The sequence below is a fragment of the Bos indicus genome, chromosome 23 (assembly GCF_029378745.1).
Source record: "Bos indicus isolate NIAB-ARS_2022 breed Sahiwal x Tharparkar chromosome 23, NIAB-ARS_B.indTharparkar_mat_pri_1.0, whole genome shotgun sequence".
NCBI classification, from domain to species: Eukaryota; Metazoa; Chordata; class Mammalia; order Artiodactyla; family Bovidae; genus Bos; species Bos indicus.
In genome coordinates, this window is record NC_091782.1 from 18,947,580 (window position 1) to 18,971,017 (window position 23,438).

Here is a 23,438-nt window from a genome sequence, read left to right on the forward strand (position 1 = left end):
TGCTCCACTCAGACACAGCCGTGGTCTCTAAGGACAGGGCTGCGTTTCCTCCATCAGGCGGGGGCTCCCTGAGAATAGGGACCATTCTGTCATCAGACTGGAAACTCTCTAAGGGCAAGGACCCTGCTGTCCTCCTCAGACTGGGAGCTACCTGTGGGCAGGGGCTGCCTCCCCTCTTCAGACTGAATGCTCCTGCATCTTGGGGCTGCTCCCCTGTGATATAAACCCACCTAACGCCCCCCTCACCCCAGTACCCTGCATCACCTTCTCAGCAGCCTGGCCCCTCCCAGCTCTGGTCACCTGTTCCTGCCATGCTCCCCGCTCCCCAGGCTCCCCTTCCCCACCTCCAGAGATGAGCTGAGTCTAGGCAGTGCTGGCAAGTGCCACCCTGACCTCAGCAGTCCCAGAGGCGACTCGGTGAGTGGCCTAAGAGCTGTGCCAGGAATGGGACGTGACTGCCCCCCCGAACTCAGCTGCAGGCTCGGCCATGGGGAAAGCGATACCTCGGAGAGGTGGAGTGACCAATGACATCAGCCTACGTGACTGTCGGCCCAGCTTTCCCCTCTGCCCTCCACCCCCCACCCACACTGCCTGCCGACCACACTGACCTTCAGCTCAGGGGCACAGGCCTTTCTACGTGCCTACCCCAAGGACAGGGGCAGTACCCAGGGGGAGGGGCTGCTCTCGGACTCCTTGTCTTCGAGTGAGTAAGGGGACCGAGGAGGCCACAGGTCCCAGCCCACTCCAGCCCCGGCTTCTGGGGCAGGAGACAGCCGCTTCCCCGGTGACCCCTTCCCCCTCTGCTGGCAGTCCTGCCCTGAGGGAATTGAGCGATCTCTTGGCTCCACTATGGATCTTCCTCTTGAGTGCCTGGCAGGCCTCCGGGGACCGGAGGCCAATGTAGAGGGCACCTGGTTCCCCATCCAGGCCTGCTGACAGAGGAGGCAGGCCTGCATCTCTATGGGGGCAAAACCTCAGCCAGACTGGGCAGGGGCAGCTGTCTTAAGGAGTCAAGTTCACCCACCTTAGATGACCACCACTTGCCCCTGAGATGCTTTCCGGAGAATCCTGTAGCTGCAACAGCTCTTCTCAAATGCCCGCAAACCCCCACCCCAAGGATGCCGGTTCCAGAGCTTGGGCAGACCAGCAAGAGATGCCCCAAAGTAGACCAGCAGTTGCCAGGCTTGTTTCATTGTGCACCCTTATTGGGAAATATGATATGAATACATACTCAGTATATGTGTATTTCTTTAAAATTATATGCATTGAGGCCAACATCACAGCTAGCCTGAGGTATAATACTAGTTGAGGCAAGTAACAAATCAGCAGAACAGTACAACACTTAACAGGGATATCCAGGAACAAGAAAGCCAGTGTGAGCCTAGATAAGCTCCCATATATCTCTGGGGGTATGGAAGGCTGTGTGCACACTAAGAGGAGACTGGAGAGGGCCTCGGCTATCAACCCATCCCTGGCTAAGCACAATGAGAGTAACAGTTGGGGCAGACTCATAAATTGCCTAAATCTTGAATGTGTTCCCCAACCCACACACAAAAGCATTGGCAGAGGATGCAAGCCTAACTGGATCAAGGCCTTTAGGCACAATTTCTGACCAGTCATTGGCAGAACTCTAAGCTTTGCTGACCCGGGGCAATTCCTAGGAAGCCAGACTTAAAAATAAAAAGAAGACTTTAAAAAATAAACTGAGCAGAGGCACCAGCACCCTCACACTGTGAGGAAGACAGATTCCATAGAATTAGTCTTGGCAAGTCACTGCACAAACAAACAAAACACAAAACTCAACAACAATAACCCTGGTCATGATCATGAGGAGTCAGAGTTCAGAGTTGCTATAACACGTTGTCTAAATGTCCAGTTTTCCAATAAATTGTTTTAGAATGTCCAGTTTGCAACAAAAAATTACAAAGCATGCAAGGAAACAGGAAAACGTGATCTGTTCAGAGGGAAATAAGTGGTTGATAGGAACTGTCTCTGTGGTGGTCCACATGCTGCACTTATCAGCCAAAGACTTTAAAGCAATTATTGTAGAGAACTAAAAGAAACCATGTGTAAAGAATTAAAGGAAAAACAATTGACTCATCAAATAGAGGATATCAGTAGAGAGACAGAAATTGTGTGTGTGTGTGTGTGTGTGTATGAAAGATAATGGAAATTCTGGAATTGAAAAGTAAAATAACTGAAATTAAAAATTCACAAGGGTAACTTCCCTGGTGGCCCAGTGGTAAAGAATCTACCTGCCACTGCTGGGGACACAGGTTCAATTCCTGGTCTCTGAAGATTCCATATGCTGTAGAGCGGTTAAGCCCATGAGCCACAAACTGCCAAGCCCGCTGTTCTCTACAGCCTGTGCTCTACAACAAGAGAAGGCACTGCAGTGAGAAGCCTGAGCACCGCAACAAAAAATAACCCCCTCTCACTGCAACTAGAGAAAGCCCGCACACAGCAACAAAGACACATCACAGCCAAAAATAAAAAAGAGTATCTTTGTAAAACATTCACTAGAGAGGTTCAACAGCATCTTTGAGCTGGAATAATAAAGAACCAGCAAACTTAAAGATAGATCGATTGAGATTACTTGATTTAAAGAACAAAAAGAAAAGAGGACTGAAAAAAGTGGGCAGAGCCTCGAGTACTTGTGTAACACTGAACACACTACACACTTAATGGGAGTTCAGGAAGAAGAGGAGAGAATTGGACAGAAAAAAATTTTTGAAGAAATAATGGTCCAAAAATCCCCAATGTTTTGATGAAAAACATTAATTTACACTTCCAAACAAAGCCCAAGTAGACATCGTAAAACTGCTGAAAGAGGCAGAGAAAATCTTGAAAGCAGTAAGAGGAAAATGATACATCATGCGAGGGAGCCACAGAAAAGTGAAAGTGAAAGTCGCTCTGTCGTGTCCAACTCTTTGAGACCCCATGGACTGTATAGTCCATGGAATTCTCCAGGCCAGAATACTGGAGTGGGTAGCCGTTCCCTTCACCAGGGGATCTTCCCAACCCAGGGATCAAACCCAGGTCTCCTGCATTGCAGGTGGATTCTTTACCAGCTGAGCCACTAGGGAAGCCCAACCAGAGTAAAGTTAACAAGTAATTTTGTATCAGAAACAAGAGAAGCCAGGAGTCAACTGGCATATTCAAGTACTGAAAGAAAAAAATACTGTCAATCAAGAGGTCTCTGTCCAATAAACATCTTTCAAAAATGAAGATGAAATAAAGACAATCCCAGAAAACAAAGCATGAGAATTTGTCACTTATAGGCCTGCCTTAAAAAAAAAAAAACCTAAATGTGAACTTCCCTGGCGATCCAGTGGTTAAGAACCACCTTGCAATGCAAGGAACACAGGTTCAATCCCTGATCTGGGAAGATCCCACATGATATGGAGTAATTACCGCCGCTGCCCTAGAGCCCGTGCTCTGCAATAAGAGAAGCCACGGCAGTGAGAAGCTCGCACACCACCGTGAAAATTAACCCCCCATTTGCCACAACTAGAGAAAGCCCACATGCAGCAATGCAGACCCAGTGCAGCCAAAAATAATACTACTAAAGAACATCCTTGGGGAAAAAGGAAAGGACACGACAGTAACTTGAATCCACATGAAGAAATAGCACTAAGAAAGGCAACTGTAGAAGTAAATTAAATACAAAGACACTACAAACATATTTTTCTCTTTTATTCTCTTAATCAAGTTGAAAAAACAATTATCAGGTTAACAACAGAAAGAGAGAATAGAGGGACTTCCCTGGTGGTCCAGTGGTTAAGAACCACCTTGCAGTGAAGGGAATGCAGGTTCGATCCCTGGTCTGGGAACTAAGATCCCACATGCCAAGGGGTAACTAAGGCCGAATAACACAAGGAAAGATCCTGAAGGACACACAAAAGATTCTGTGTGCCACAGCTAAGACTCAACACAGCCAGATAAATAAATAAAATTTAAAAAAAAAAAAAAGGGGGGAGAGAAAAGAGTTATACCAGAGAAAGGAAAGGACACCAGATGGTAACTTGAATTCATAGAAGAAAATGAAAAAAGTACCATAAATGATAAAGATGTGGATTAATATAACAAATTCTATAAATATATTTTTTTCTTTCTTGTCTTACATTTTTAACAAGACATAAGATTATGTAAAGCAATAATTATAACACTGTTCTTGGGTTTATAACATATATGGATACAATATGTGACAATAATAGCACAAAGCGTAAGTGAGGGAATTGAGCTCTATTAGAGCAAACTTTTGATAATTTAGTAGAATTGAGTTAGTATTAATCTGAAGTGTATTGTGATAAATTACATATTGTAATGGAACTGAGATTAATAACTCAGTTATTATCTCTGGAACTGAGGTTAATAACTCAAAAATGTAATAAAGAAACAACAGCAAAGGTATTAAAAAGCACATTAGAAAAGCATTTAGCACAAAAGAAGACAGTAAAGGAAGAAGCACAACAAAAACGAAAGAAGAAAGATACAGAAAAGAAAACTTTGTGAGAAATCCAGCTATATCAACAATTATAATAACTTAAATAACTTAATGAATAGTTATTTCATTATTCATTATTATTATTTCAACTTAAACAAGCAGATTAAATGTGGATGACTTAATCACTATTGGACCAGATTTTTTTTTAAAGATTCAATTTTACTGTCCTTACAACAGATATTTTAAATCCATAGACATAAATAGGTTGAAAGCAAATGAATGGAAAAAAAGGAAAAGCAAGAGTAGTTGAAGATTTCAGAACTCCACTTTCAATAACGTGTGGAACAGCTAGCCCGAAAATCAGCAAGGATATACAAGACTTGAACAATACTATCACACAAATTAATCTGCCATGTATTAGAACACTACCCAACAACGGGTAAAGAATCTGCCTGCAATGCGGGAGACCTGGGTTCAATCCCTGGGTTGGGAAGATCCTCCGGAGAAGGGAAAGGCTACCCACTCCAGTATTCTGGCCTGGAGAATTCCATGGACTGTATAGTCCATGGGGTCGCAGAGAGTCAGGCACGACTGAGTGACTTACACTTTCACACTCTCACCCAACATAACCCCAACATTAGATAAAATGGACTTTAAAACCGAAAAATATACTAAAGGCAGAGGTATTTTGTAATGATGAAAGGGTCAATTTATCAAAATGATATAATAATGAGCATCTAACAATGGAGTCCCGAAATACATGAACAAAGCCTGACAGAATTGAGGGAGAAATAGAGAATTCCATGATAGTAGCTAGAAAGACAAACTACTGAACAGGAGAAAACATTTGCAAATGATGTGGCTGATAAGGGGTTAATCCAAAATATATAAACAGCTCATGTAACTCAACATCAAAAAAAAAAAAAAGAAAGAAACCTAGTTTAAAAATGGGTAGAAGACCTGAATAGACATTTTTCTAAAGAGGAAATTCAGATGGCCAGCAGCTGGCACATGAAAAGATGCTCAATGTCATTAATCATCAGAGAAATGCAAATTAAAACCACAATGAGATATCACCTCATACCCGTCAGAATGGCGACATCAAAAAGAAGGTAAAGAAGAAATACTGGTGAGAATATGGAGAACAGGCACCCTGTAAACTGTTGGTGGGAATGTAAATTGGTGCAGCCACTGTGAAAAACAGGATGAGGTTTTCTCAGAAAAAACTAAAACTAGAATTACCATGTGACCCAGCAACTCCACTCCTGGATGTATATCCGAAAAAAAAATGGAAACACTAATTCAAAAAGATACATGCACCTCAATGTTCACAGCAGCATGATTTACAGTTGCCAAGATACGGAACCAACCTTCGTGTTCATCAAGAGATGAATGGATGAAGAAGATGTATTGTGTGTGTGTGTGTGTGTGTATATATATACACACACACACAAATATGTTTTATATATATATAGATAGATAGTATTCAGCCATAAAAAGGAATAAAATTTTGCCTTCTGCAGCAACATGGACGGACTTGGAGGGTATTATGCTAAAAGTGAAATAAGTAAAACAAAGAAAGAGAAAATACTATATGGTATCACTTACATGTGAAACCTAAAAAAACAAATTAGTGCATATAACAAAAAAGAAACAGACTCACAGGTATAGAGAACGAACTAGTGGTTACCAGTGGGGAGAGGCAAGAGGAGAGGGGCAAAACAGGTTTGGGGATTAAGAGGTGCAAACTTAATGTATAAAGTAAGCTACAAGGATACGTGTGTAATATGGGGCACATAACCAATATTTTATAATAACTATAAATGGGGTATAAACTTTAAAGATTGTGAATCACTATGGCATACTTATAAGATATTGGACATCAACTATTCTTCAACAAGAAAATTTTAAAATTAAAAAATGTAAGTGGTTCAATGGATAAATAAAAACCAAAAGAAAAAAATTTTTTTTTCATTTTAACATATGCCTTTCAAAGTACTAGGGGGAAAACTCAAGAACATGCAACCCATACAGAAAAAAAAAAAAAAGGAAAAACAAGAGTAGTTGAAGATTTCAGAACTCCACTTTCAATAACGTGTGGAACAGCTAGCCCGAAAATCAGCAAGGATATACAAGACTTGAACAATACTATCACACAAATTAATCTGCCATGTATTAGAACACTACCCAACAACGGGTAAAGAATCTGCCTGCAATGCAGGAGATCTGGGTTCAGTCCCTGGGTTGGGAAGATCCCCTGGAGAAGGGAAAGGCTACCCACTCCAGTATTCTGGCCTGGAGAATTCCATGGACTGTATAGTCCATGGGGTTGCAGAGAGTCAGACACGACTGAGTGACTTACACTTTCACACTCTCACCCAACAACAGCAGGATTACACGTTATTTTCAAGTGCACAAAGAATATTCACCAAGATAGACAATATGCTAGGCTATAAAACAAGTCTCAATAAATTGAAAAGGATTAAAATCACACAAAATATGTTCTCTCACCAAATAGAATTTAATGAGAAATCAGCAACAGGAGAAAATTTGGGAAATCCCCAACTCTTTGACATGAAACAACATATTTCTAAACAACTCATGGGTTAAAAAGGAAATCCCAAGGCAAATTTTAAAATATTTTGAACCAAATGACCACACATAATACCAAAAGTTATAGAGTGCAGTAAAAGCAGTGCTTAGCAGTGAATTTATAGCTAAAAACTTATACTAGGAAAAGGTGTCAAATCAAGAACCTGAACTTCTACAGTAAGAAATTAGAAAAAAGAAGAGCAAACAAACCCCAAAGCAATCACAAGTAATGAAATAGTAAAGATTAGAAATCAATGAAATAGAAAGCAGAAAAACAAACAAAACCCAGTGAAATTATGCACGATACTGGATGCTTGGGGCTGGTGCACTGGGACGACCCAGAGGGAGGGTATGGGGAGGGAGGAGGGAGGAGGGTTCAGGATGGGGAACACAGGTATACCTGTGGCAGATTCATTTCGATATTTGGCAAAACTAATACAATATTGTAAAGTTTAAAAATAAAATAAAATTAAAAAAAATTTAAGATGAACAAAACTGACAAACTTTAGATTGACCAAGAGAAAGGAGAGGGAAGGAAAAAAAAATACAAGTTACCAAAATAAAAACCAAAGAGGGAATATCACTAACAACCCCACAGAATTTAAGAGTGATAAAGGAATACTATGAACAACTTTATGCCAACAAATCAGACAACTTAGATACTTAACATCATTAGTCTTTGTGTGTTAGTCACTCAGTAGTATCTGACTCTTTGTGACCCCATGGACTGTAGCCCACCAGGCTCCTCTGTCCATGGAATTCTCCAGGCAAGAATACTGGAGTGGGTAGTCATTCCCTTCTCCAGGGAATCCTCCCAACCAAACCCAGGTCTCCTGCATTGCAGGTGGTTTCTTTATCCCCTAAGCCACCAAGGAAACCATTAGTCATTAAAGAAATACAAATTAAAACCACAATGACAGACTTGCCTGAGTGTCCAGTGGTTAAGACTGCACTCCAATGCAGAGAGCAAGGATTTGATCCCTCACCAGGGAACTAAGATCCCGTATGCCACATGGCATAGCCAAAAAGAAAACAAAAACAATGAGATATTACCTCAGATCCACTAGAATGGCTATAATCAAAAGATAATAACAAGTGTTGCTGAGGATATGGAGAAATGCGAACACCGATGGCAACCTACTCCAGTGTTCTTGCCTTGAGAATCCCAGGGACGGGGGAGCCTGGTGGGCTGCTGTCTATGGGGTCGCACAGAGTCGGACACGACTGAAGCGATTTAGCAGCAGCAGCAGCAGAAAGCTTAACCTAAATTTACCCTATGATGCAGGAATTTCACTCCTAGGTATATACCCAAGAGAAATGAAAACTTATGTTCACACAAAACCCAAAAATGTTCATAGCAGCATTATTCACAACAGTTAAAAAGTGGAGACAACTCAAATAACCATCAACTGGTTCAGTTCAGTTCAGTCGCTCAGTCGTGTCCGACTCTTTGCCACCCCATGAATCGCAGCACGCCAGGCCTTACTGTCCATCACCAACTCCCGGAGTTCACCCAGACTCACGTCCATCGAGTCAGTGATGTCATCCAGCCATCTCATCCTCTGTCATCCCCTTCTCCTCCTGCCCCCAATCCCTCCCAGCATCAGAGTCTTTTCCAATGAGTCAACTCTTCGCATGAGGTGGCCAAAGTACTGGAGTTTCAGCTTCAACAGCACTCCTTCCAATGAATACCCAGGACTGATCTCCTTTAGGATGGACTGGTTGGATTTCCTTGCAGTCCAAGGGACTCTCAAGAGTCTTCTCCAACACCACAGTTCAAAAGCATCTATTCTTTGGTGCTCAGCTTTCTTTATGATCCAGCTCTCACATCCATACATGACTACTGGAAAAACCAAAGCCTTGACTAAATGGACCTTTGTTGGCAAAGTAATGTCTCTGCTTTTTAATATGCTGTCTAGGTTGGTCATAACTTTCCTTCCAAGGAGCAAGCGTCTTTTAATTTCATGGCTGAAGTCACCATCTGCAGTGATTTTTGAGCCCAAAAAAATAAAGTCAGCCACTGTTTCCACTGTTACCCCGTCTATTTGCCATGAAGTGATGGGACCGGATGCCGTGATCTTAGTTTTCTAAATGTTGAGCTTTAAGTCAACTCTCTCACTCTCCTCTTTCCCTTTCATCAAGAGGCTCTTTAGTTCCTCTTCACTTTCTGCCATAACGGTGGTGTCATCTGTATATCTGAGGTTATTGATATTTCTTCCAGCAATCTTGATTCCAGCTTGTCCTTTTCCAGTATGAAAAGGCAAAAAGATAGGACACTGAAAGATGAAATCCCCAGGTCGGTAGGTGCCCAATATGCTACTAGAGATCAGTGGAGAAATAACTCCAGAAAGAATGAAGGGATGGAGCCAAAGCAAAAACAACACCCAGTTGTGGATGTGACTGGTGATGGAAACAAAGTCTGATGCTATAAAGAGCAATATTGCAGAGGAACTTGGAATGTTAGGCCCATGAATCAAGGCAAATTGGAAGTGGTCAAACAGGAGATGGCAAGAGTGAATGAACATCAACATTCTAGGAATCAGCGAACTAAAATGGACTGGAATGGGTGAATTTAACTCAGATGACCATTATATCTACTACTGCGGGCAGGAATCCCTCAGAAGAAATGGAGTAGCCATCATGGTCAACAAAAGAGTCTGAAATGCAGTACTTGGATGCAATCTCAAAAACGACAGAATGATCTCTGTTCATTTCCAAGGCAAACCATTCAATATCATGGTTATCCAAGTCTATGCTCTGACCAGTAATGCTGAAGAAGCTGAAGTTGAATGGTTCTATGAAGACCTACAAGACCTTTTAGAACTAACCCCCAAAAAAGATGTCTTTTTCATTATAGGGAACTGGAATGCAAACGTAGGAAGTCAAGACATAGCTGGAGTAACAGGCAAATTTGGCCTTGGAGTACAGAATGAAGCAGGGCAAAGGCTAACAGTTTTGACAGGAGAACACACTGGTCATAGCAAACACCCTCTTCCAACAACACAAGAGAAGACTCTACACATGGACATCACCATATGGCCAACACCAAAATCAGATTGATTATATTCTTTGCAGCCAAAGATGGAGAAGCTCTATACAGTCAGCAAAAACAAGACTGGGAGCTGACTGTGGCTAAGATCATGAACTCCTTATTGCCAAATTCAGACTTAAATTGAAGAAAGTAGGGAAAACCACTATACCATTCAGGTATGACCTAAATCAAATCCCTTTTTACAGTTGAAGTGAGAAATAGATTTAAGGGACTAGATCTGATAGAGTGCCTGATGAACTATGGATGGAGGTTCGTGACATTGTACAGGAGACAGAAAGCAAGACCATCCCCAAGAAAAAGAAATGAAAAAAGCAAAATGGCTGTCTGAGGAGGCTTTACAAATAGCTGTGAAAAGAAGAGAAGCCAAAAGCAAAGGAGAAAAGGAAAGATATACCCATTCGAATGCAGAAGTTCCAAAGAATAGCAAGGAGAGATAAGAAAGCCTTCCTCAGTGATCAGTGCAAAGAAAGAGGAAAACAATAGAATGGGAAAGACTAGAGATCTCTTCAAGAAAATTAGAGATACCAAAGGAACATTTCATGCAAAGATGGGCTCGATAAAGCACAGAAATGGTATGGACCTAACAGAAGCAGAAGATATTAAGAAGAGGTGGCAAGAATACACAGAAGAACTGTACAACAAAGATCTTCATGACCCAGATAATCATGATGGTGTGATCACTCACACCTAGAGCCAGACATTCTGGAATGAGAAGTCAAGTGGACCTTAGGAAGCATCATTAGGAACAAAGCTGGTGGAGGTGATGGAATTCCAGTTGAGCTATTCCAAATCCTGAAAGATGATGCTGTGAAAGTGCTGCACTCAATATGCCAGCAAATTTGGAAAACTCAGGCTTTGCCACAGGACTAAAGGTCATTTTTCATTCCAATCCCAAAGAAAGGCAATGCCAAAGAATGCTCAAACTACCGCACAATTGCACTCATCTCACACGCTAGTAAAGTAATGCTCAAAATTCTCCTAGCCAAGCTTCAGTAATACGTGAACCGTGAACTTCCAGATGTTCAAGCTGGTTTTAGAAAAGGCAGCGGAACCAGAGATCAAATTTCCAACATCCACTGGATCATGGAAAAAACAAGAGAGTTCCAGAAAAACATCTCTTTCTGCTTTATTGACTATGCTAAAGCCTTTGACTGTGTGGATCACAACAAACTGTGGAAAATTCTGAAAGAGATGGGAATACAGACCACCTGACTTGCCTCTTGAGAAACCTGTATGCAGGTCAGGAAGCAACAGTTAGAACTGGACATGGAACAACAGACTGTTTCCAAATAGGAAAAGGAGTACAAGAATACTGGAGTGGGTAGCCATTCCCTTCTCCAGGGGATCTTCCAGACCCAGGGATTGAACCCGGGTCTCCTGCAATGCAGCCACGTTCTTTACCGTCTGAACCACAGGGAAGCCCCTGTATATTTTATACACATTCACACAGAAAAAAGAAATTTTAAAGGATGAGATAAAATGAATATAAAAATTTCCTGACCTCTTCCCACTTTGGAGACAACTAAACTAACTACAAGAAAGGATATGTTGTCCAGTGGTTAGAGATGTGGGTCCTGGAGCCAGGCTGCCTGAGTTCAGATCTCAGCTCTGCCGCCTAAGAGCTGAATGACTCTGAAGGAGCAATGAAGGAGCAATGAAGGAGCAATGAAAGCTCTCAGAGGTTCTGTCTATCTGTCTATAAAATAGGGATGACTGATGTAATGAAGATCCTGCATGCCACAGCTGAGACCCAACACAGCCAAATAAATACATAAAAATAGTAAATATATTTTTCAATGGGGATGATAAGAAGAATTGATAATTAAGCAGGATTTCAGGGGCTCCTGGCAAGAGACAAGGGGGAGGGGCCACTCCCAACCCACCCCTGGGGAGCGGTGACCACAGGATGCAGGCCCATTGCCCCTTTGGAGTCGTCCTCATTCCCAACTCCTGGGCAAGGCAGGTTCACCAAACCAACACATAAAGGAACTACTGTGTGCTTAGCACCAAGCCAGTCAATCTGAAGGATGATGCTCCCCAGACACACACGGTATGCAGACTGCCTCATAGATTCACAGAGTCTGATCACTATTGTGAGCATGGAGAAACGCAGACCCTGAGAGCACACTAATTCCTCAGAACACCAGCAGAACTGGCACTTCTCATGGCTGGAAAGAACTCTGAAAAGGAAATGTCAACGACGCCACGGCAATTCTGAGCAGCACAAGGAAGAGGGAGATAGGGGGAGCCTTCCAGATGGTGCCCATAGGAGCAGGGTATGCCTGTGAGGAGGGTAACCTAGACCTGCCAGCCTGTCACCAGCCTCTCCGAGCGGAGAACGCAGACGGCCTATGGGCAGGGTCCCAAACTCCTGAAGATCAGGTCGGTGCCCCTCAGCGCCTGCTCAGACCCTGGACCTGAGCTCTATTCTGGATCCTGCAGGCCCTGTCCAATCCTCACTGGCCCGAAAGGATGTCCAAGTTCGTTGACCCCAGACTGCAGCTGTTCCCGGGTTACTGGGACTGACCTGACAGCTCCCAGGTCCTTGCTGAGTCATCAGACTCCACCAAGTCACCCTCCTTGCAACCCTGGAGGGGGCTTCAGCTGTGTGGGCTCTGGCCTGGAGCCCCCACCCTTCAGGTTGCAGAGGGAGGGGAACAGGTGGGTTTCCAGGAGCTTGCCCTCGGCCCACCCCAACTTTCTGCCCTCTCCACTGAGCAGTCACAGACTCATAATCACCCTCTAAAAATCACTTTGACCCCAAGTTGACTTCTAGAGATCACTCTCTTCAGAATAGGGCTCCGGCTAGAGAATTGCAGACGACCCTCTCCCACCCCAGCTGTGTCTGCTGACAGCTTTCTGCTGTATCTCCGCTAGTCCATCCTCCAGCCACTGTCCCGTCCCAGCTCTCCCTCTTCTCCCTCCCTTTTGGGTAGCTCACACGTGGGACAGAGCAAAGATTCAGGAGGACGCCAGTGACACTCCAGGGCTGACCTGAACTGAGTCCCCAGTTCTGCCCTTTATTGCTGTGAGATCTTGGACAAGCTGTTTGACCTCCCTGTGCCTCCGTTTCTTCACCTAAGAAGTGGAGATAATAATAGCACCTATCTCTTAGTTATTGGGAAGACTGGGATTAGAGACTGGCGTTACTACTGACTCCTTACCCACCCTGCTTCCCCCACCTCCCAGCCTTCACTCTCTCCCCCTACACATATCCAGGAATTACACAGAGAGGCGAGACGCACACAAGCATTTCATTAGAACCACGGCCTTTCTGAGACCTGAGGGCAGTAGTGTGTTGGAGCCAATCTGCTTGGGTTTAGACAATGAAAAACATCTCTTCCCCACTTCTTCCTGATTAACTCTGCTTGGTAGGCTGAAATCAACCATGGTGGAAGTATTTACACCACGGACATTGGCAAATGCTACAGATAAAGACTTTTCCCCGGAAAGTTGGTTGTTAAACAATTACCAGCACATCACTGCCTCGAGATCAGGGTACCCTGGGTATAACCACTACAGTTAACTCCTGGGAAAGGGCTGGAGGAGCCCTGAAGGAGCTGTGAGTAGAGATAGCCTGCCCCCTTCTCCCCCCACCCCACCCCCCAGCTCCACTGCAACCCTGTTCCTGAACCACTGAGGTTGCCTCCTGACTGGGGTCTCCACCGTAACTCAACCTCCTCCAATCTCCTCCCTAACCTGGAAGGCAAACCCATCCTAGGCCTTCTTCTTAGAATGAAGATAGGCCCACCAGGCTCTTCCTCTGAGTACTTCCCAGACTTATTTGTATTGCTCATTCCTGCCTTGGGCTTCCCTGGTGGCTCAGAGGTTAAAGCATCTGCCTGGAATTTGGGAGACCCAGGTTTGATCCCTGGGTTGGGAAGATTCCCCTGGAGAAGGAAATGGCAACCCACTCCAGTACTCTTGCCTGGAGAATCCCATGGAGGGAGGAGCCTGGTAGGCTACAGTCCATGGGGTCCCAAAGAGTTGGACATGACTGAGTGATTTCACTTTCTTTCACTTTCTTTTTCTTTCATTCCTGCCTCAGGGCCTTTGCCCCTGATATTCCCCTCTGCCTGGGCTGCAATTCCCAGCCTCCATGCCCATTTCCCAGAGCAAACTGCTAATCTTCAGATCTCAGGTGTTTCCAGGAAGACCTTCCCTAACTCTTCACCCTACCTTCAGGGAACAGTGCTTATCACTGTTTTTATCATTTTTATAGGGCTGATTATCTTAAATATTTCTCACTCACAAAGATGGTAAGTTTCAGGAAGGAATGTGATAAGTATCTGCCCTATGGATGAATGAGTGAATAAAGGAAAGATCTAGTTAGAACCCTGGCTTTAGGGAGTAAGCAACCCCTTTTAAGTCGCGTAGGGAAGGCTATGCTTGTAGTCAGGGCCTGGGTCCTGGGTCAGAGCCCAGGTTCTTTGTTCCATCTTTGACCCACCATGGGACCCGGCAGCCTCTGTTTCCTCTTCTGTAAAACAGGATAATAATAAGGGCAATTACGTGTTTGGCATAACCCCAAAGTTGCTATGAGATCCCATACGATATCAACGTGAGAAATTTCTATGAACTGTCCAAACAAGTCTGTAGAGAGCTTGGGTTTAGGTCCCAGCCCCACTGCACGATAGCTGGGTTAGGTTGGAGAAGTTACTCAATCTCCTTGAGTTTTCATCTCCTCAGCTGTGCAGTGCAATCCCGACCTCACAGGGCAATGGGCAGGTCAATCGCTCAGCCCCGAGTCTAACGCGGAGTAAGCACGGAGCGCCGTGGGTGGCCACGGTGACTGTTACCTTTGGCTCCAAACCTCTTTTACACAGGATCTGTGTGGAACTGCTTATTGAGAAACCAGAGGACGATAGGATAGGATGTGTTTTTATAGCACACCTGGGCCAAGAGGGTGGATCAGCCCTCCTGGGGAGAGGCCGCCCTGAGCATCTCTTCTGGGCCAGGCACCCGGCTGCACACACAGCAAGGAGCGGCAGACCTTCTGGGTCGGCCCCAGGTGGTTCCTTCCACAGCAGCAGCCCAGGAAGAAGGTGAAGACGGCCACCGTGGGAGCGTCTGGGGAGGCTCCGGCCATAGGCAGGAGCCTGGGGGAAACAGGACATTATGCAGAGAGGTTGGAGTGCTCAGAGTGCGGGAATAGGGCCTCCCACTTGGACAGGCCATGCTGAGCACTTGACTGGAGCTTGGAAAGGCAGGTACCGCATCTGAGCACCTGCTGCCGGTCAGGCTCTAGCCTGGGCACTTCGCACCACATGGAAACAATCCTGTAGGTAGGTGCTTCTGGCTCACTTTTTTCTGTCGTTGTTGGTGTGCTGGGGCTTCATTGCCATGCGGGCTTTTCTCTAGTTTCGGCGAGCAGGGGCTACTCTCGAGTTGCGGTGCACGGGCTTCTCATTGCAGTGGCTTCTCTTGTTGCAGAGCACAGGCTCCAGGGCGCACGGGCTTCCGTAGTTGTGGCTCCCGGGCGCTCGAGCTCAGGCTCAATAGTTGTGGCGCATAGGCTTAGTTGTTCCGCGCCGTGTGGTTTCTTCCCGGATCAGGGATTGAACCCGTGTCTCCTGCACTGGCAGGTGGATTCTTTACCACTGAGCCACCAGGAAGCCCTCCTCACTCACTTTTAAAGGGAGGAAACAGAGGCTCAGAGCAGGGGGGTGACTTGCCCAAGGTCACTTAGCCAAAATGTGCTCAGCCACGAATCCTAATCCTAAACCAGCCACTTTCCCTGCCCCATCCTGGTTTGCTGCGGAAGGAGGCCAGGCCCTGGGAAGACCTGCCCTGGGCTGCCTCAGGGGAAGAAAACGGAGTACCAGGGCTCAGGGGCCTGGACACTCTCTCCCAAGTCTCTGCCACTTCCAAGTAGAGGTGGGCACTCTGTGTTCCTCTAGAAGAGTAATATCATTAAGAGTATTATTAGATATAATTTAATGAGAGGTTATTATGTGCCGGTGAGCTTTCATTAACTCGTTAATCCTCAAAACAGCCCTGTGGCTGGGTCCCATGATTATCCCCCTATACAGATGAGAAACTGAAGTCCCCAAAAGCCAGCATTGATTCCTCTGGCACCTCTTCTGCTTCCTTGGAAAAATAAGGTGTGTGGTCAGGGCACTGTGGAACACTGAACCAGAGGCATGTCATGACTAAGGAAGGGATGAGTGGGTTGGGAAGTCCCCCTCATGTCTGCCCCAAGTCCCCCAGGCTGCAGTGAGAGCCTCACATTCCATAGCTTCTCTGGGCCAGTCAGCAGCCACCCCCCACCGCGTGGCCTTGGCCCCTCCTCTCCTGGGCGGTCGATTCTTCTTTGTTCCCTTGGCCCAGGGAAGCGTCCTTACCCCAGAGGGGCTGGCTGAGGTCATGGGTCTGTGCCCCCTCCCCAGGCCAGCCCGGCCATGCCGGCAGCCCCGTCAATCAGGTGCAGCCAGCTCAGCAGCTGGCCTTTTATTTCCTAAATTAAAAGGGCTTGTGATTCCTGATTGAATTAAAGGCGGGAAGGTCAGCTCTAAGACCAGCAGGGAGGTTTCAATCACGGGAGACTGGAGGCAGCCAGGGTGGGCAGGAGGGCAGGACGCGGAGCAGACGAGGTTGGGGCTGTCACTTCTCTCCCAGACCAGCCCGAGGCGGAGCACGGTGGACAACGGTTACACCCCCCGACACACACGCGAGCCTTTGGAGCATGTTGGTTTGAATCAGAGAAGTTTCATTTCCCTTTTGCTTCTTGCACAGTAGACAGCCTTCACCGCTGTACTAGGAAGCCTCACTTGCTTATCTATTGCTTAAATACCCTCAGAAAACTGCCTTCCACAGTGCGCCTCACTTCCTATTGACAGCAAGTTCTTTTTGGCTTCTCTTCCAAATTCCATGTTGGAGACTTCCCTGGTGGTCAGGTGGTTAAGAATCCACCTGCCAATGCAGGGGACGTGGGTTTGATCTCTGGTCCAGGAAGATCCCACATGCGGTACAGCTAAGGCCTGAGCTCTGCCACAAGAGAAGCCACTGCACAGGCCTGGATGGGAGGAGAGTTTGGGGGAGAATGGACACACGAATATGCTGAGGCCCTTCACAGTTCACCTGAAACTGTCATGACATTGTTGATCAGTTATACCCCAATACAAAATTAAAAGTTTAAAAAAAAAAGAGAGAGAAGCTACTGCAACAAGAAACCTGCACACAGCAACTAGAGAGTAGCCCCCACTCACCGTAACTAGAGACAGCCAGTGCAGCCATAATTAAACAAATAAAATTTAAAAGCAAAACAAACTCCATGTTGGACCTTCAGGAGATGCGGAGGATGGAGCTTCTTGCTCTGGAGTCATAAAGGACATTTAGCCTGCTTTTCCTCCACATGTGACTCAGGCTCTGTGTGCTACAAACCTCTAGAGCCTTCCCAGAGACCTGGACATAAGAGAAGATTGCAGCAAGCCTCAGGAGACCTCGGTCCTGGCTGTGTGCCCTGGGGAAAAACCCCCTTTTTTTTGTCATGGGACTCAGTTTCCCCTTTTGTGCAATGGGCAGCACAGCCCTTACAGGGTTGGCCCCAGGCCTCCCTCCCTGGATAGCCAGGGTTAGGATGTGACTTCTCGCGTGGTCTGGCAGTGAGTCCCTCTTGTGTAACCATGGGGACCCCTGCCAAAGGACTAGTCAAGAGTGGCCAGGCCTTGATCCCTGCCCCTGCCAGGTGCATAGGGAAACCCTGGAGAAAAGGCCCCAATGTCTTCCAAGACGAAACAGGCTTTCCCATTGTAGGTGTGAATGGGGTTAGACATCAGGAGGTACTGACTTCCCAAATGAGGGTGGTTTCTGAAACAGATCATACAAAAGCCATCTCTCCCTCCTACCTCCCCACCTCAGCCCCAGTGGCATCTCCATGGGGGAAGCCTAAGATTTAAGGGTCACTCTGCAGCCTGTGAGACTGAGGTCAGACATGGGAAAGAACTTCCAAATAGTGGGCTAGATAAGGAGTGTCATACATCATCAAAGAAGGGGGTGCCCTGGGGCCTATTAAGGAACTGGGGAGTCACGGGCCACACCTGAGGCAGTGGAGGTGAGATCTGGGCCGGAGTCCAGAGAGCAGTGTCCTCCTCGCTGGCCTTGAGCAGATCCTTCTCCTCTTCTGCAGATGGGAGGTGATGATACCAGCTTACCAAACAAGGTAGGCTCAGGCTGCCAATGGCAGGGTGATGTGGGTGGCTTTGCTCTGTGTATTTGGATGTTGTACGTCCTTCCAAAAGTAAACCATATCATATTTTTAATGCCTTGGCATAGGTTGTGCCTTTCTCTACCGGCAGATCCACAGGCCCTTTCCAGCTGCTGTTGCAAGTACTTTGAGTGCGTTGAACTCATTGAATCTTCTCAGTGATTGTCGTTAGCCCCATTCAGAGAGCACACCAAGACTCAGAGAGGACTAGTGACTGGTCCAAGCTTAGCAGTAGCCCTTAGCGGGCTCCAGGGCAGTGCTGCCATGGTAGATATGTTCCAGTCTCTGCACGGTCCAACATGGTAGTCACCGGTCCCATGTGGCTTTCATCTTTTACTTTTTAAAATATATATTTATATGATTTATTTGGCTGCCTGGGTCTTAGTTGTGGTGGACGGCTTCAATCTTCCTTCCGGCTTGCAAATTCTTAGTTGCAGCATGTAGGATCTAGTTCCCTGACCAAGGATCAAACCTGGGCCCCCTGCATTGGCAGCGCAGAGTCTTACCCACTCGACCACCAGGGAAGTTCCCCTTGTGGCTTTTAAGCATTTGCCATATGACTCATGCAACTGGGGAACTTTGGATTCTAATTTTACTTAATTTTAGTAACAGCCACATGTGGCTAATGGCTACTGTACTTCAGACTCTGCTGAGCCATGAGCAGGGACCATCTAGATGTATCCCTGTCAAGTTCCAACCACCCTCCTCCTGGCTGCTCCCAGCCCAGACTTCCACGAAAGCTCTCTCTTTTTGCCACATTCCTCTGTGAGAGCTCCTTTGTCCCACCCACAGCTACCTGTAGATTCCCTACCTGCCCTGAAGGTGTCCTGGAAGGCAGGGGCTGCCTGGGGCCGTATGTGTGAGCTCCCGGTGGGGTCTGACCCTGTGAGGTCTAAGAGCCTCACATGACACCAGGCAGAAAACACTGCTCCCCGCTCCAGAGGGGACCCAGCCCTCCTTGGTGGACCCTTAGCGACTCATGAAACTGGGGAGGCATGTGTAGACAGCCCTCCCACACCAGGGCCTCAAGCTGGAGGATTCCCCCCTGGGTCACACCCTGTCCTAGGTTCTGACAGGCCTCCAGCTCTGTTCCCAGGGCCCTGATGCAGCCCTGGACACTGGGGCCACAGGAAGGGGTCAGGCACAGGCACCAGGGGTCATAGAAGCTGGAAGGTTCCATTCCCCCAGGGAACTCCCATGAAGTAGGAAATGTTGTCAGCAAGGTGGGCAGGTGGGAGGAAGCATCTGCTGCAGGAAGAAGAGCGAAGTCAAGGGCACAGAGGCTTTTTGGTTTGGCTTCATGGTCACATGGGAAAGAAGGGTCAAAGCTACAGAGAGCCAGATCAGAGCACGCAGCTGGCTGATAACATCGATAGCCACGTGCGTGCAGCGCTCCTCGCAGGCCGGCACCTTCCGGACCCGTCACACCCGTTGATTCACTTGGTCCTCACAATCGCCTGAGGGGTGGATATGCCAGACAAACAAGGAAATGCAAGCTCCAAAAGAGAAAGTCACCTGCCCGGGTCCCAGAGCTGGCAGGTTGTGCCCCCGACCGCCTGGCCTCGCCCAATGCTGCACACGCCCGCCTCCTTCCTGAGACTCTGCCACTTCACTCTGCAAACAACAGATTATAAGGAAGGTCTGGCTGGGTGTCTGCTGATTGCTGAGTGGGAATGGTGAGTGGGGATGGGAAAGGCTGGAGGCCGGGAGCCAGAGCAGGAATGGCTGCTTAATTGGGAAATAGGAGGCCCGTCCTGAGATTCTTAGGAAACCAGGTCAGGAGGGTGAGGGAGAGGCCAGGTGGTCGGGGTGGGGCAGAGGAGGACTGTGTTAGAGAAAGAGAATTGAGTTTCAGTTCAGTTGCTCAGTCGTGTCCGACTCTTTGCGACCCCATGAATCGCAGCACGCCAGGCCTCCTTGTCCATCACCAACTCCCGGAGTTCACTCAGACTCATCCAGCCATCTCATCCTCTGTCGTCCCCTTCTCCTCCTGCCCCCAATCCCTCCCAGCATCAGAGTCTTTTCCAATGAGTCAACTCTTTGCATGAGGTGGCCAAAGTACTGGAGTGTCAGCTTTAGCATCATTCCTTCCAAAGTAATCCCAGGGCTGATCTCCTTCACAATGGACTGGTTGGATCTCCTTACAGTCCAAGGGACTCTCAAGAGTCTTCTCCAACACCACAGTTCAAAAGCATCAATGCTTTGGCGCTCAGCCTTCTTCACAGTCCAACTCTCACATCCATACATGACCACTGGAAAAACCATAGCCTTGACTAGATGGACCTTTGTTGGCAAAGTAATGTCTCTGCTTTTCAATATGCTATCTAGGTTGGTCATAACTTTCCTTCCAAGGAGTTAGTGTCTTTTAATTTCATGGCTGCAGTCACCATCTGCAGTGATTTTGGAGCCCCCAAAAATAAAGTCTGACACTGTTTCCACATCTATTTCCCATGAAGTGATGGGACCAGATGCCATGATCTTCGTTTTCTGAATGTTGAGCTTTAAGCCAACTTTTTCACTCTCCTCTTTCACTTTCATCAAGAGGCTTTTTAGTTCCTCTTCACTTTCTGCCATAAGGGTGGTGTCATCTGCATATCTGAGGTTATTGATATTTCTCCCGGCAATCTTGATTCCAGCTTGTGCTTCCTCCAGCCCAGCGTTTCTCATGATGTACTCTCCATATAAGTTAAATAAACAAGGTGACAATATACAGCCTTGACGTACTCCTTTTCCTGTTTGGAACCAGTCTGTTGTTCCACGTCCAGTTCTAACTGTTGCTTCCTGACCTGCATACAAATTTCTCAAGAGGCAGGTCAGGTGGTCTGGTATTCCCATCTCTTTCAGAATTTTCCACAATTTATTGTGATCCACACAGTCAAAGGCTTTGGCTTAGTCAATAAAGCAGAAAGAGATGTTTTTCTGGAATTCTCTTGCTTTTTCCTAGAGCATGTTAAATTTGAGGGGCCCTGACTTATATGCAGACTTCACCTTCTAATGCAGGGGGTGTGGCTTCAGTCCCTGGTCAGCAAGCTAGGATCCCACATGGTTGAGGGCCAAAAAACAAAATAGAAGCAATATTGTAACAAATTCAATAAGGACTTAAAAAAAATGGTTAACATTTTTTAAAAATCTTAAAAAGAAAAACACCTGAGGTAGAAGAAACTGTCCACACTGATTTGGAGGTCAGGGTGGACAGTTGAGGCCTCAAGAGGACTGATAAGGAAGGGAAACCCCAGTCTCACCCTAAGGCCTTCTGGTCTCTCCAGGACCAGAGTGGTAGGCCTTCAAGGACATGGAGGAGGAGACCCCAGGGAACATAGGAGGTCAGCGTGCAGAGGCTCGGCTCAGGAAGATGGGAACGCAGAGGCCCCAGCAGATTCGGTGCCGAGGAGGTCCTGGCAGGGCCTGCAAAGCAAGGACCAGGGGTGAGCAGGGGCAGAAGGCAGGCTGTGTGGTGGGAAGTTGGGGTGGGGGGCATTCTCCGGGAAGAAGAGGAAGATGGGGCAGTGGTTGGAGGGGCAGTGGGGTGCACCTCTGGGGGACTCCAGGCACGCCCCATTGCGTGTTAGTCCCTGGAGCTTCAGGTCTGCCTGCCTGGCTCCATCTTGTGAGAGTGGCTCCTCTGAGCTCCTCCCCCACACCCTCCCCAGAGCACTTTAAAAAGTGCTGAGCCCACTGCAGGCCCTGGGAAGGGTTTGCTGATTCACAGAGGTGGAGGGCATAGCAGCCAGAAGATGGCAGAGCCCTCACCCTGCCCTGGGGAGGGCGGGCATCCCGAAGCCTGGGCACACGGTGGCCTGGAGGATGCAGGCGAGGCAGCAGCACCCCTGCCATCCTTCACACACACTCTGTGCCCGGGGGGAGCTCAGCAAGGGCCGGCCCCAAGAGCCAGGAAAAGAGAGACCCACGGATGGACGCATAGTCTCTGAGGCAGAGGAGAAGAGAGGGCCAGATGAGCAGTCCTAGCACAACAGTTCTCCAGGAGAGGGCACAATTCCCGCCAGCAGAAAATCAAGGAGGGCTCCGTGGAGGAAGTGGCGCGAGTGCTGGGCCCCGTAGAGGTACAGGGAAAGTGCACAGGCAGGAGATGGAGAGGCCTTGCCAGCATCTGGCCAGGGGCCTGGTTGGTTAGCTCCTGCGGGGGCTGCCTGTGAGGGACGAGTGACATGAGGCCAAAAGGAAGCTGGGTTCCAGTAGAGAGAGCTTTGAACGTCCCACTGAAGGGTCTGAACCTTATCCTTCCGGCAGAAGCAAGTGCTTGCAGGACTGACAGCACCCCTGGGGTAAGGGGGGTTGTGGGAGGGCAGCGGGGTCCTCAGTGGGAGAGCAGAGGACGGGAATGTCCATGAGGACCCGCTCCAACTCTCCCACAGCCGGGCTGGTAAAAATAGCTAGGAATTCCGCTGGGATAAAAATAGACGTGGGCGGGGGTGTTCACCTGCACCGACAGGTAGGAAAGGTATGTTATGGCTGAGGGCCACCTGACAGGTCATGAGAGGGAGCCGGATCCCCACAGAGCGGCTGCCTCCTCCTCCACCCTTGGAGACCCAGGCCCTCTGGGCAGCTCTGAGCAAGGCCTGACCACGAGGTGCGGTCTGGAGTTGGCTCTCCTGGGCCTGCAGGCCACCCCCTCTCTTAGGCTCTGGTTCAGGGCAGGCCTGGCTTTGGACATCTTCTGAGAATCCTCTGGGCATCTCCTTACTTTCATCTTGTTTCTGAAAAGAGTCTCTTCCCCGAGGGCAAAGCATCTCTCTCCTAGAGCCCCTGTCTGCACTAGGTTTTTTTCTTGCTGTTATTTTTAGCTGTGCTCAGTTGCTCAATCGTGTCCAACTCTTTGGGACCCCTGTGCTGTGGCCCGCCAGGATCCTGTCTGTGGGATTTCCCAGGCAAGAATACTGGACTGGATTGCCATTTTCTTCTCCAGGGGATCTTCCCGACCCAGGGATTGAACCTGAGTCTCCTGCAGTGGCAGGCAGGTTCTTTACCACTGAGCCATCAGAGAAGCCCATTTTTAGTTACCATTCAGTAAAATGTACTTTCTTTTCCTTCTAGTATACAGTTCTATGAATTTTAACATATGTCTAGATTCATGCAACCACCACCACAATTCAGGATACAGAACTGTTCCTCATCCCCTAAAA

At 47.4% G+C, this 23,438-nt stretch overlaps 1 non-coding gene across 1 annotated transcript; it reads right to left on the bottom strand.

Moving 5' to 3' along the window:
- Window positions 1-18,748: 18,748 nt before the first annotated feature.
- Window positions 18,749-18,821, bottom strand: TRNAG-GCC (transfer RNA glycine (anticodon GCC)). Its single transcript has one exon. It is a non-coding gene; the product is annotated as a tRNA-Gly (tRNA).
- Window positions 18,822-23,438: the final 4,617 nt, after the last annotated feature.